This window comes from Suricata suricatta, chromosome 4, assembly GCF_006229205.1.
Source record: "Suricata suricatta isolate VVHF042 chromosome 4, meerkat_22Aug2017_6uvM2_HiC, whole genome shotgun sequence".
In the NCBI taxonomy this organism is placed as follows: Eukaryota; Metazoa; Chordata; class Mammalia; order Carnivora; family Herpestidae; genus Suricata; species Suricata suricatta.
Window position 1 is genome coordinate 24,591,750 of NC_043703.1, and position 14,785 is coordinate 24,606,534.

General features: G+C 34.5%; 1 pseudogene; it reads left to right on the top strand.

The window, feature by feature from the left end:
- The first annotated feature begins 5,635 nt into the window (after nt 1-5,635).
- Nucleotides 5,636-7,307, top strand: LOC115290537 (annotated as a pseudogene).
- The last annotated feature ends 7,478 nt before the right edge of the window (nt 7,308-14,785 follow it).

The following is a 14,785-nucleotide window of genomic DNA, read 5'->3' on the forward strand; positions in this document are numbered from 1 at the left end:
ACCTTGACATCTCCACTGCGGCTGCAGGCATGGTTCATGCGGTTCACTATTGCGCACGCGCCAGCACGCGGAGCACCTACCAGCGGCCTCCACAGGCAGCATAGTTTGCGTAGCTTGCGTAATTAACGTAGCTTGCGTAGCTTGCGTAATTAGCGTAGCTTGCGTAATTAGCGTAGCTTGCGTAGCTTATGTAATTTGCGTAGCTTGCATGGGGGCTCCAGCTGGCGCGGCGCCTACTCCACCTTCTGGCTTGTCCACCAGCTTGTGTGGGTATCCGTGAAGATATTTCTCAAAAATGTACACCATATATATTAAAATATACATTAAATGCATAGAATATAAAAGTTATATATAATTAAGTCTATCTATATCAGATGTATGGACACACACATCCTACCGGTTCTAGATCTTTGGAGAACCCTGCATGATATATATATTTTTTGATACTAAAGGTGGTTCTGGAGAACACAATCTTAAGGATGAGTTTTCTGAATTGTGTCCAAAGATTTGGGAATTGGTTCTCAATCCTGATTAGATTTAAAGATGTTCATCGCCCTAGTTTCAGTGGTAAAGCAGGCAATGAAAGTCTATGGTGTGATGTAGCATAGAGATAGGCAAAATATCATCACTGCATATTCTTTTTTAAAAATAAAATTTTAATGAAGCATTTTCAACTTTTTTTTTTTTTTTGGTTTTGGATAAATACATGCACATTTAAAAACCTGACTGTCTTCACTGAACGATCTTTTAAAGTGTTCAAGCCTAGATGGCTCAGTCAGTTTCGTGTCCAACTTTGGCGTAGGTCACGATCTCCTAATTCCCGGGTTTGAGCCCCAGGCTGGGCTCTGTGCAGACAGCTCAGAGCCCGGAGCTGTCCGGATTCTGCTGTCTCCCTCTCTGTCTGCCCCTCCCCCCCCCATTAAATAAACATTAAAAATTTTATAACATTAAAATATGAAGTGTTAAAGGCCTATTTCTTTTCTGTAGTTAACATGAGTATTTTCATTTGATTTTTTATATTGAAGTACAACACACATCCAGAAAAAGATGAAAAGTGTATGTGTATATAGCTTTTAAATGAGGAAAAATAGACACATCTATGTAAATACTTCCTAGGCTAAGCCTATGACAGTATCTCAAACACCTCCTTTCATGCCCTTCCTCATTACTACTATTTCCCTCTTGTCCAAAAGTAATCACTATCATGCTTCTAATGCCTGTTTGAATCAAATACAAAAGGAATTATACAATTATACTTTTTTTACATGGGGCTTTTTGGGTTAACAATATGCTTGTAGGGCATATCCATGTTGTTGTGTATAGACATGATAGATTTTCATTTCATCCCAACATTTCTTTACATAAATATATCCCAATTTGTTTATCCATTCTACAAATATACATGGGAGTTATTTGGGGTGAGTATTCTGAATAATGTTTCAAGAACATTCATGTGTATGTCTTTTAGAATGCAGTGACTTTTTTGTTAGATGTATTCTCAGAGTGGAATTGCTTGCTCATAAAATAAGTACGTGCATGTTTAGTATAATTTATGAAAGACTTTTTACGAAGAGTATACTAATTTATATTCTTGGGAGCAGTATATGAAAATTCTATTTGCTTCACATTGTTGACAACACTTGGTACTGTCAGTTTTGTTTTAGGTTTTAAATGTTTTGCTCAATTTTAATCATTCTGGTTGGTATGCAGAACTCTCACATTGTGGTTTTAATTTCCAATGGCCCTGTGACTAACAGGTTTAAAAAACATTTCACAGATTTGTTAGTCTTTTAGATATTTCTTTTGTCCTTCTTTTTCTTGTTGTTTTGTATTTCTCCATATATTCTGGATTCTAATTGACTGAAAAATAGATTCTCCCATTCTGTTGTTTCTCTTGCCACTATTTTAACATCTTTAAGTGAACAGAAGTTCTTAAATTTAATATAATCTGATTTATTGATCTTTCCTTTTATGGGTAGGCCTTTTGTGTCATATTCAAGAAATCTTTGCATCCCTCAAAGTCATAGAGATATTCAGCCATGCTATAATGTAGAAGCTTTATTGTTTTTGCTTTTCACATCCAAGTTGATAGTGTTACTGACATTTGTATATGCATATGATTTAAGGTAGTGATCAACCTTCCATTTCAATTTTTCTTCTTTCTTTTCTTTTTTGTTTCCAATGTTGATATTTAATCAACTCAGCATCATGCATTTAAAAGAGAATGTGTAAGTTTGTGTGTGTGTGTGTGTGTGTGTGTGTGTGTTTTCTTTTGTATCATCACTGAATACTCTTAAGTGAAAGTAACATTCTGGCTGACCATGTATTTGATACCTTAGAACAAGTTTATCAAACTAACTAGTATAATGAGATTGGCTGATAATGGGCTGGAATAAGTTAAAAAGAAAAGAATGAACTCAGGGCTTTAAATTCAGTTCAAGCTCAGCAAATATGACCTGAAAATTTTTATATCTGAAGGAAACCTTTATCCCTTGGAGCCTCTGAGCTGAGGTTTCGGAAAACCAAATCTGAAGTCTCATCATAGAAGTGACTGAATTACAATCTGATTTGAATCTCCAACCATGCACGGTATCATCTGTTAAATCGAGGACAATGATTAGGAAGGAATGAGATCCTGAAAGCTGGAATAAGGGCCTTGGCAGATCCTGATGAAGGTGGGGACATCGACCCTCTAAATTCTGCGGAGTCTCCTTTGCTGGTAGAAGGAGCTCTTCCACCCCAGTCTGAGTTTGTAACCCTCTGTTGCCTGAAGAGCTTGTAATGGCCTTCCCTAAGGGAGAGATGCAACATTCACACTTGGATATTTCTTTTTTTCTGCCCAAAGTAAGAACTTGAAATAAATGGGTCACATATGATATTACCGAAGATAAATAATTCCTTAGGAGTAAGTTAGATTAGGAGGCATGTGGGTGGCTCAGTTTGTTAAGTGTCTGACTTGGCTCAGGTCAGGATCTCATAGTTTGTGGGTTTAAGTCCCATGTCGGACTCTGTGCTGACAGCTCAGAGCCTGGAGCCTGCTTAAGATTCTGAGTCTCTCTCTCTCTCTTTCAACCCCTCCTCTGCCTGCATTCTGTCTCTCTCTGCCTCTCAAAAATGAATAAAGGTTATAAAATTTATTTTAAAAAGGAGTAAAGTAGATTTTTGCATGACAGCAGTACACAGAAATGGCTTGTTACTAAACACTTTTCTAATTTTTGTTCTAAAAAATAAGCCTTATCTGGAAGAATCCATAGAATCAATAAATTTACATTGTATGAGTTTGTATGCAAACAAATCTAAATGGTACTGCATGCTTACTAATGTTGCACTAGAAGATCTGAACTAAAATAGGGTGTGGTAAAAAAAAAACAATTCATTTAAAAGCTGTTTTGACTACCACTTGTCTACAGATAAACCTGAAAATGAAGAACTTTCAGTTATTCTATGCATGATATTTTCTGGTAGTGGGAGATGTCAATAGAATTACGACTATAATAATTTAGAACTCCGGTAAGATCATGCTCCTTAAAGATGGTCTTCAAATAGTAATGGGAAAAAAATTGTTAAAGAGTATACACCTGAGCCTTCAGTTGAGTTCAAGTATAACAATAGTTCCTCCTACGTAAAATAATCAGTTAAATTGAGATTCCTCAGGCAACCAACCAGCTATTCAGCAACAATGGAGAGGATGACTATAACTACAGCAAAACCCCGATACCCCATAAGAATTAATTCCAAGGAGGAAAGCAATAACTATTGTTTCCAAAACAAAAGCACATAAAATTCTTTTTCATATATAAAGTATTTCTTAATAACCTTTAGTATCTCTTACTAGAGATGTCACCCCTTTTAAGAGAGTCAGACTTCATAAATGAAAGAAAGAACATTTCTAGTTTTTCTGTATTTAAGATTGCTCATTTAACAATAAAATGAAATAAAATGGCCCAGTTAAATATTGCAAGTCAACACATGTCTTTTGATAGTCCTGATTTTATGTATTTTGAGATACTAACTAAGAGTAAAATTGAAGCAATAGTATGTACTTTAAAACAAACATCATTATTCAGTACTCAGTTGATAAAGAAAATCTAATTTGTTTCACCTTTCAATCTGATTTAATTAAGCAAGCAATCATTGATTTTTCTATGCTGTTCAAAGCTTGGTGCTTGGTGTTACCAGAGGTAGAGAAATGAATAACTTGTAGTCCCTAGCTTCAGTGAGCTCATAGTCTATTTAGTGAAACAGATGCATAAACTTCCATACAAAATATCAAGTAGTAATTTTATTTAAAAAAATGGAATAAGGCTCTCAAACTTTAGCAAGCAACAGAATTATCTGGAGGAATTGTCAAAACACAGATTGATTGGCTCCACCCTCAGAAATTCTGATGTAGTAGCTGTAGTATAAGGTCTGGGTAATTTCAATTTCTAACATTGTCTCAAGTTATATTTATGCTGCTGACCTTGGAGTGATACTTCTAAAGTCATTTCTTTAATATTATGGCAAACTGAATTATTAATTTTACTTTTAGTTGTTCAACAAAGGAAGAATTCTCAGGAGACATGAACTTGCTGTTTGATAATTCATTTAAATTCGATAAGAAGATGAAAACAAATAATTATATGGAAAGGAAATGAATTAAAGACATAAGCAAGATAGAATATTGGGTCATGTGTAGAAGGGTGGTTAGACTATGAATGGATGTATTGGACTACTAGAAGGAAAGATATGCAATGTAGATTTACTGAACACTTATATATGACTAGATACACAAAATCTGTGTTTACTAAAACAGGTTACCCCACCAGAATAGCTAAAATTAAATAATATCAACTTACGATGATGATTGGTTATAACTGGAACTTTTTATTTATTGCTATCGTTTTAAAACGATAATAATATTATATTATTTTTGGAGAATACTTTGTCAGTTTTCTATAATATTAACTATACACTTAGACTATGATTCATCTATTTTATTCCTAGATATAGTGCCAAAAATAATGAAAATATATGCTAAAAAAAGACAAATACATTAATGTTCAAAAAAGCTTGATCTAGATTAGTCTAAAACTGTAACACAAAATTTTTCAGTGAGTGAATGGATACAGAAAATGACCTGCATATACAAATATGAATGAATATCAAAGTGAATAAAAATATGCATTAGGAAAATTTCTGGGTTATGGAAATATTCTATTACTTGACTGGATGGTAATCTCACTAAGATGCAACAGATAGGGTTTATTGATTGACTGGGTGTTGTCGGTAACAGTGGAAAAGAAAAAATATGGTGACATGTTTTAAGCCTACATAAGTGAATGTATGATGATGTTATTAAAGTGAAATAGAAAAAACAATAAAAAAGTAGCATTTATAGGTATGTTCATTTTCTACAGTGGTGTAATAAATTACCATGACTGTAGTAATTTAAAACACATATTTATAATTTCACAGTTTCTGTAATTCAAGAGTCCAGGCAAGACTTAACTGGTTATCTCCTTCAGGGCTCACAAGCCTGCCATCGAAACATTAGACAGACTGCTTTTGCATTTGGAGGATTTGCTGCTGAAAAATCTCTCCTGAGCTTTCTCTGGTTGTTTGAAGAATTTATTTTCTTGTTGTTATAAGACACATGGCAGCTTGCTGCTGCAAAACAAGTAATGGGAAGAGACAAGGAGAAGGAGATGGGAAGCAAGTAAGACAGCAAGAGCAGGACAGAGAGATGCTCGCCAGATGGGTACCACAATCATAGCAATATTTTGAAACCATGTAAATATAAATGTAAGCACTTTATCATCTTTCCAATATTTTATTGTTTAGAGCAATTCACCTGTCTTCCTCCTCTGTAGGGGAAGGATTATATAAGACCAGGAGACAGAGATCATGGAGGTCACCTTAAAGTCTCTCCTCTACTGAAGAGTAAATAAGTTATTTAACATTTGCTGAATTTGTGATTCTTTCCTGTGCCTATGTCAGGAACATAAGAGAAACACTTTTCCTTGGGAAAACTGTGGAGTAAACTTGACTACTCCCATCACACACTTCTTTGGACAGACATCTAATCTTTCTGTTGAGTTTCTCTCCATAAGAGATGTATAATGAAAAAATATATTACAAGGGAATTTGGATCTTCTTAATGATACCAACATGATACACTTTACTATCAATGTGTACAAACACTTTTATTCTGATGATATTCCGCATGCTTTGAGAGAAAAAAGAGGCACGGTTGTTGCATGACTGAAATAGCTTCAGGCAGAAATGGAACCAATTGTGAAGACATTTGAAGATCCAGAAACTATGAGGCAGATGTTGTCAACCAGAGATGGGCAGATGCTGTTTAACTACTGGTAGGCAGGCATGGTTTTAGGTAGGAATATTTAGAGATACTCTAAATATACTCTAAATATGTAAAATTCCAATATGAATATGGGAATTACTCTGGAGCACCAGAATACCTTCGCTTCTTTAGAGTGTTGGTTCCAGCAACAGCCAGAAATGTTTTGAGTTCACTTAGAGGAAAACTTGCCTCGGAAATCTTAAGGCAGAATTGGGACACGGCTATGGAAGACCTTACATGGTTAAAAGAGACCATAGATGATAATTCTGAGTTCTCCACTTTGGTCTCCTCAGCAGCAAACATGGCTCATCCACTGTCCTCTGTTTTTTTCAACTAAACTAAGGGGCATGATAACATTATTGATCTCTTCTTTTACCAGCCCTCATATCTTAATGCAATTCAGATGATGTGTCCACATATTCTACACTATAGGGCTACAGCCATCATAACAAACAAAGATGTTTGAAAATGCCAGCAGCTGCTAAAAGATCTGGTTAAAGTTACTGAACAGAGTCTTACTGATATAAAGACCCAGTTACAAAATTTGTTGAATGCTTATATGTTAACTTTGATTTTGATGGAGCTCAGAAGAAAACTGAGACAATGTGAATCAGTACTTCCAAGACTTCCAGGTGACTTGTCTTGAGTATTTCATTGAAAATCCTTGACTCTTCATATTTGAGACTTTTTGTAAATCTACCTGCATATCGGCACTTACATGTTGGCAGACAAACTGAACATAAAAGGTGGATTGTCAGTGTGACTAGAAATGCAGGATTGGCTTCCAAGACTGATTCTAAAATAGGTCATGTGGTGATGGGAAACAGTGTAGCTTCACTATATCAGCAAGTGATTAAAAAGCCTTTCATTTAAAAGTAGAGATGTTGGCCATGAGTAGAAACTTCATCAGAAACGTAGGTCAGAGGCTCCTAACTGGGCAACTGAGGACTCTGGCTTCTACTGAAGAACTGTATAGAGACAAGATGAAAAAAAAAACTATAAAAATAAGGACAAAATAATAAAACCATTATATAAAGGGTGACACACATTTTAGAAACAACATATTGAGCATAAATTGGGGGAAATTTGAATAAAATTGGCTGTTTCATCAAAAACATAAGGTAGTAGAAAATGTACTATGATTTGTGGTTATTTAAGACTACAAATACTATATTATATTTAAACTGCATGTTGATAACTATTCAGACTTTCTATTGAGTTTCTGAAATATAAAAGAAAACAGCTTAATGATAATTTCTCTATTTGGAATAACCTAAGTTGATTTTTTTCTTTTTTTAGTATGATGCAGGCAAGGAGGGGAATAAATTTGCCCAGTTAGAGCAATTGGACTATGACGTTTTAAAAATAATGTTCAGGAAACATGATGAGAGATATTTTTAAACTGTAAAGTTGTACATTAGCATAAAAGAAGAGCAAGGAAGCAAGGATGAATGTCATTTCTCTACCAATGGAGTCACTGACCATATGTTTTCTTTCCTAGTCCAGGGATAAGATAAATCATTGTCACAATGCTGATAATCAGTTTTGTCAGTCAATTCTCTAGCAATCTGTCTCAAATCCCTAACAAAGAAGCATAGTTAAAAGGTGATCAGTTGGCCCAAGATTAACCAGGCTGAAATAGAAGAGTTAGGCAAGAATTTAGCAAACTCCCTGGCAGATTTAATTATAAGGAAAAAGAAACTTTGTCATGGGCCATTCAACTTGTGGAACTTTGGTGGGGATCTTTGGGAATGTTGATAGTAATTTACCAAAAACAGAAGACAAGGGAAAACTAACAATTATTGATGGTATTCCAGATGTATGAATAAAGCAACTCTAGGTAGATTCATTAATAAGTAGTGAGTATGAGCAAAAATGATACAATAAAGAAAATAATCATAGAGAAGATACTAGAAAATTCATATAAATCATTTTAAAATGAACTCAGCTAAAGCAGATAAAAATCTGCTAAAGATTTTCTGGAGCAATAGTTACAACAGGAAATCTGACAGAAATGACCAACAATAGTGAGCAAGTTAAATATCAAGTGTAATTTAACTCACTTTTAGCTGAAAATCTCATTGACTTAGGAAAAACAATATTACAGGTAAAGTGTCTCTGAATTAATGGGAGGATTTTTAAGTAGTAGAACCAGATTAACATGGAAATATCTTCAGTTACTTAAGGAGTTGGGGAATATGAAGCAGTAACAGCAGAGGGAACAGAGCCAATGTTGGGGCAGAGAACAGCTATACTATTCAGTGAATTCAGGTTGGAGAGGACTTGTTGGAAGCACAGTCGTGTTAGGTAATAGGTATCTCCCAGCTGAAGAGTTCCATCAGTGCTTCAAAATGTAAACAGAATTTCAACTGCTTATGTAAAGATGCAGTTTGTAGAGAATAATTTTTTATATCTTATATGGAATTCTCATCGGGATATTTGACCCCCCAAAACTGTAAAACCTATGACTCTGTTGAAACTAAATTACATTTTAAAAAAAATCCCTTCTACCTTTAAGAGCAAAGAGGACCAAGAAGATTTGAATGAAGCTTATATGCTGAGGATTGACAGAAGTCTAGCCCTTGCTATACATTTGCTGAGGGATAAGCCCAGGAAAACTGGTGCACATGGAATGATGTTTCAGAACACAAGATCTCAACTTCTTCCAGAGATACCTTTCTTGTTGTAGCTCAAGATCAGAAAATTAAAAAAAAAAAAAAAGGAATGAGTAGCTACAGCTGTTGAAAATAACATATTTAAATGAGGAAAAGAATTCTTTTTCTAATCATTAGTAACTGTGTAGGCAATTAGAAAAGCACCAAATTATCACACTCAAATATAGTCTGACTAGACCATTTCTGAAGTTTTATAGAAATGGACTCTCCAGAGGTTATTGCGCATAGTGATTTTACACAAAGACTTGTTAAAAAAAAATTCACTGGATGGAGTTAAACTGGCAATGAGGACTTTGTTCAAGAATATTGCAAGGTCAAGAGTATTGCAATAGGACAGAGAGACTGAACTCAATTCCACTGATGCAAAAGACAGGAGGGTTTTTAAATGCTGGGATGAGCCACCAGAAAACTTCTGAAGAATGTTAGGGGAGAGAGAGGTTGGTCAATATGCTTAGGACATCTCTGTTCGTTAACTGGTTCTTATCTGAATGTGGCTCCTACCCATCCTCAGAGACTGGAACACAGAAACTATTTTCTTCGGGGTTACATTTCAAAGGATGACCCCAGATCCTTGTGAAAAAATATTCCTGGGTTTGTAAAACTGGCAAGAGGGTGAAAGAAGATTTACATCTCAAAAAAAGTAGAAAAAGAATTCACAATTGTAGTTTCTAAAGTGAACACAAAGGAGAGGAAGGTCAGAGGGCTGCAGTCAGAAAGAAACCTATCTGAAGTTTAGTCAAGCAGAGGGGAGTGCAAAGGTCTCCCCAGCAGACTCTTCTGTTGTTCAGTACCTTCTTGGTATGACAACTCTACAATCCACTGAAATAGCTTCAGTCCTTATATGGAGATTTGCAATTAGTAGTATTTTCCTTTCACAGATTCTGTGAAAGATCTTAGACTCGGAGCTGCCACACTAAACACCATTGCTGCAAAACGGAGAGTGCTGTGTTTCCACTTGCCACTTTCAATTTACTAAACCATTCAATTTTCTCTGAAGTAAAAAAAAAAAAGTACATGCACACATATTTGAAGGGCTTATTATAACACATATGCAGCTTGTGAAAACGTTTCTTCTAGAATTTCCAGGCTTTTGCTGAATTGGCTGAATTTTGTATATTGCAGTAAAGCTAACTATTCTGCTTACGCTGCTGTAAATTTTGCTTATTGTTATGTATAATGTATGAAGAAGCACAAATGTACAATGTATCTTTTGCAGGAAGATTATGGACTAAATCAAAAGTATTTCCAATATAAATAATAAAAGAGAAAAGACAATTTACAATAGAACTAGAAAAGCTTAGATACACAAATAAAATTTCCAGAGCTACTTCAGAAAACAAATCATCTAAGGCAGGTTGTGGGTACAGGGCTTGATTATTGTTAGAACTCACCAGAGATATTTTTCAGTTGATATGTGCAACTTAATGTTGAAGCTTACTTTAATTTTTGATGAAAGTTAATCACTCAGTTTTTTTGGCTTCACTTTTATCTGATTGAGGTGAGAGGGGAGAATTTAAAGTATTAGCCACAAAAGAAAAGACAGGATATTTATAAATGGGAAAAATTTTCTAAAACCTAATAAGTAATACCAAGTATTCAGACTATAAGCAGAGAAATTATTCAAAGATGCCTCTCAAAGAGAACCCTCTTAGATATAGATAAGGTCAATGTGACATTAACTTTAGCACTTATGGAAAGTGACAAATCAACAAATAGCCCCAAATAGGACAGTCGCTTAATGTAACTCCCCTCAATTTGATACTTAAGCAAACTTGAAATACAACCAATTCTGAACCAATACAAGTGTTCTTCTTCAGTGTAGTAACATTGTTTGCTGTATAACCTAGACAACAAATATTTAAAGGACAATCCAAATTGTTCTGTCACATTTGCTAAATGATGAATAGTGTCCAGATCTCTCTTGGCTAGTATTGATTAGAAATATTGAAAATACATTTAATGGTCTTTCAGAAAGAAGTTTTGGTCATGAATCTAAATGGTGCTCTTTCAAATTGAATGTGCATAGACCAGTTGTCCTTGAGAAGAGCAATCTGGGTAATGGCCAAGTTAAAACTTCATAGAAGAAACAGACCATTATCAAGCTAATATCTTCCTCATACTGTATTGTACTAAGAGAATGAGAAAATGTGTGTGTGTTTTCATTTACATAGTAAATTATACCTAAGTAGTAAGCTACTCAGAATATGAAATTTCTTCTGGTAAAACTGGTGTTAGATTTGAAACTACCATATATTATTTGTATCCAATTGGAGTGTAAAAATAAATAAAGTATTATTAGAATTAATTAAATATAATTATATAATTTTACTATATAATTTTATAATTATAATTGGGAAGCAACATGTTACAAATTTATTTATTTGGGACACCTGGGTGGCTCAGTCCAGTAGTGTCTGACTCTTGGCTTTGTTCAGGTCATAATCTCACAGTTGTGACATGGAGCCTGTGTTGGGCTCTGTGCTGACATCCTGCGGCCTGCTTGGGATTCTCTTTCCCTCTCTTCCTCCTCCCCTGCTTCGTACTCTCTCTTTCAAAATAAATAAACATTTTTTAAAAAGAATGTATTTATTTAAGAATGGATAGATTGTGCTTAATTTTTCTGATTGCTTTTCTGATTCTAAACATATTATAATTACAGATAATTTATAAAATTAAGAAAATACGTGAAAAATCCACAACAAAACCACCATTATGTACCATTCATGCGTTCAAATACTTAAGACTCCACTACTTGATACATATTTTGTTTTGTTTACCATATTCAGATAAAAAAGCACAAGTATGCCCATATATGTATAAATTTGAGGATAACACTGAATTGGCATAACAGGATGAATTGATATGCATTGAGCCTACTCATAACCCAGGAAGCAGGACACAGAAATATCAGAATTGCCTACCTGGTGGAAATTCAGTAGTGATTTTCTCCCTATGCCATAGAGAAGGAGATGGTATATCCAGAGTTCTGTCCCCAACCCCTGTCTCAGAGCCAAGTAAATGGAAATGGTCCACAGAAATCTCAGTGAGCTTGAAAGTGTCCGCAAGATGGGAAAAAAAAAAAAAAACATTTAGGGCTCTAATAGTAGGAAGATGCTTTAAGTAATGAATGACTAGGTTTATCCTCTGGGCACATTAACAGCAAATGAATGAATAGATGAATGAATGAATGGACAGATATATAGAGAGAGAGAAAGAGAAGGAGATTTGAGAAAGAGATACAAGTAGAGCAGCCTATATGTCTATGTTCAGGCCTGAGACAGATTTTCTATGGGTTTATTTTGGGTCAAGAAGAACATGCTAGGAAGACCCGAACATTTGGTAGTTACCCCACCAGAGAGGGCTTCTACATTAGAAGGAAAGCTTAGCAGCTGTGAAAAAATATGAGCCAGATGTGAACTCTAACTTCCTAGATCCTGGCAGCAGAAAAGTCTCAGAGAGATTGTTAAGGACTCATATTTACACCCCCATAAGTCAGCAAATATCTGGACAGAATTTAATTTTAGACAGAAGGGAACCACAGGACATAAAGGAATGGGTTATCTTACTCTCCACATTGCCAAGCCTCTGAAGCCACAAGTTTAGACAATCTTGATGGAAATGGAAAAAATATTTTAGTCACTCAGGCTGCTATAACAAACTACCACAGACAAGGTATATTGAACAAGAAATATTTGTATCTCATAGTTGTGGAGGCTTGAGGCCCAAGCTCCAGGTGCCGGATGGGTCAGGGTGGGGGGAGGGTCCTCTTCTTGGTTTGTAGATGGCCGTCTTCTTGCTGTGTCCTCACAGGACAGAAAGAGTTAGGAGGTTCTCTAGTCTCTTATAAGACTACCTATTTTCTTTTGTCAGCTCTAGTAATTTGTGACTTCCAGGTAATTTCTTCACTTCATATAACTGGCATTAAGTTGCTTGTAATGTCCCCTTTGTATTATTTTAATATCCGAATGATCTTGAGTGGTATCCCTTCCTTAACTGGTAATAATGATAATTTGTCAATTGTCTCCTTTCTTTCTTCATTGACAGAGTGTGAGATTTATAATTTTATTGCTTTGCAAAGAACAAACTTTTTATGCTATTGATTTTTATCTTAGGGTTGTCAGATTTAACAACAAAATACAAGAACCCAATTAAATTTGAATTCAGATTGACAATGGATATTTTTGCATGCATAGTCATGTTCCATATAATATATGTGACATAGTAAGATTTTACTTTATCTGAAATATGAATTTAACTGATTGTTCTGAATTATATGAGGCAGCTCTATGTTCTCCATTTTTGCATGTTTTCTATCTTGTTGATCTCTTCTCCTAATCTTTGTTATATCTTTCTTTCTGCTTACCATATTGTTTTGTTTGCTGTTCTTGTACAATTTTCCTGGGTTTGTAGGTTTACAACATTGATTTCAGACATTTCTTTTTTAATTTTTGCACTTGACATTAAAAACTTCCCTTTATATATTTCTTTAGAGCCTCATATAGTTTTAAACTATAATTTGACTCAAAATATTGTACAGTTCCCTTCTATTTTTATACAGTGACATAGGTACTATTTAGAAATGAGTTAATATCTACATATCTGGGACCTTCCTATATGTGTTAATTTCTTTATTTGCAGTTTATGTGATGATCAAGAAACATATTGAAAGAGATCGATTTTTTTTATCTCTATTGAGATTTGTTTTGCAAATCAAAAGTGGTTTATCTTTGTGAACACTCCATATGTATTTGAAATGTTTATCCTGCAGTTTTTAAGTATAGTGTTCTACAAATATCAATTCAATTTGATGGCTGACATGGTTATTTATTTTTTTATATCTTTATTTCATCTAATGACTACAAATTAATATGAGGGATGTGATAACTATTAAATTCTATTTAAATATTTTGCCAGAATAATTTTGTGGATATTTTTACCAGAATTCTCTGTCTTATTTAGATGCTCCAGTATATTTAGATAAATTATTCATATTGTTTTTAGTTCTTATAATTGCTATCTGTAACAAGAGAAGGTTTATTCAACCTAATTAAGCAAAGTATTGTGTGGTTTTTTTTGCCATAATGGGTATGATGTTTTAAGTTTTTATGTGTTTTAATGTGTTAAGTTTTTAGATCAAAGACAATTGTTAGTGCTTGATAGATGTTTCCTCAATTCAATGCATTAAAAAATTGTTAATGTTTATTTATGTTAGAGAAAGACAGAGTGTGAGCAGGGGAGGGGCAGAGAGAGACTGAGTGAGACACAGAATCGAAAGCAGTGTCCAGGCTCTAAATTGTCAGCACAGAGTCCGATGCAGGGCTTGAACCCACACACCATGAGATCATGACTTGAGATGAAGTCTGATGCTTAACTGACTGAGCCACCCAGACGCCCCTAATTCAATGCATTTTAAAATGGGATTCTTCTTATGTATATTTCTAAGTTTATATTTTTAGTATTGATTATATTTTGAAATGAGTGCTGGGTAAGTTTTTTTGTTAATTCATCACATTAGGCTTAAAGCACTATGATTATCACTTTGACTGATTAATTTATGACTTACAAACATGTTCATGATTTAGTTGTTGTATTTAATTCTTCTCAGTAGAATCTTAAGTTCCCAGAGCATACTCCTGTGATTTTTTTCTAATGTTTGTTTCTGGATCTTTAGTAATTGAGAGGTAATTGAGCTGGTATTAAAATGAAAATTTTCTGCTTACTGACAGGCATGAGCTACCACAGCCACTGCATTAATCTTGTTCCAATC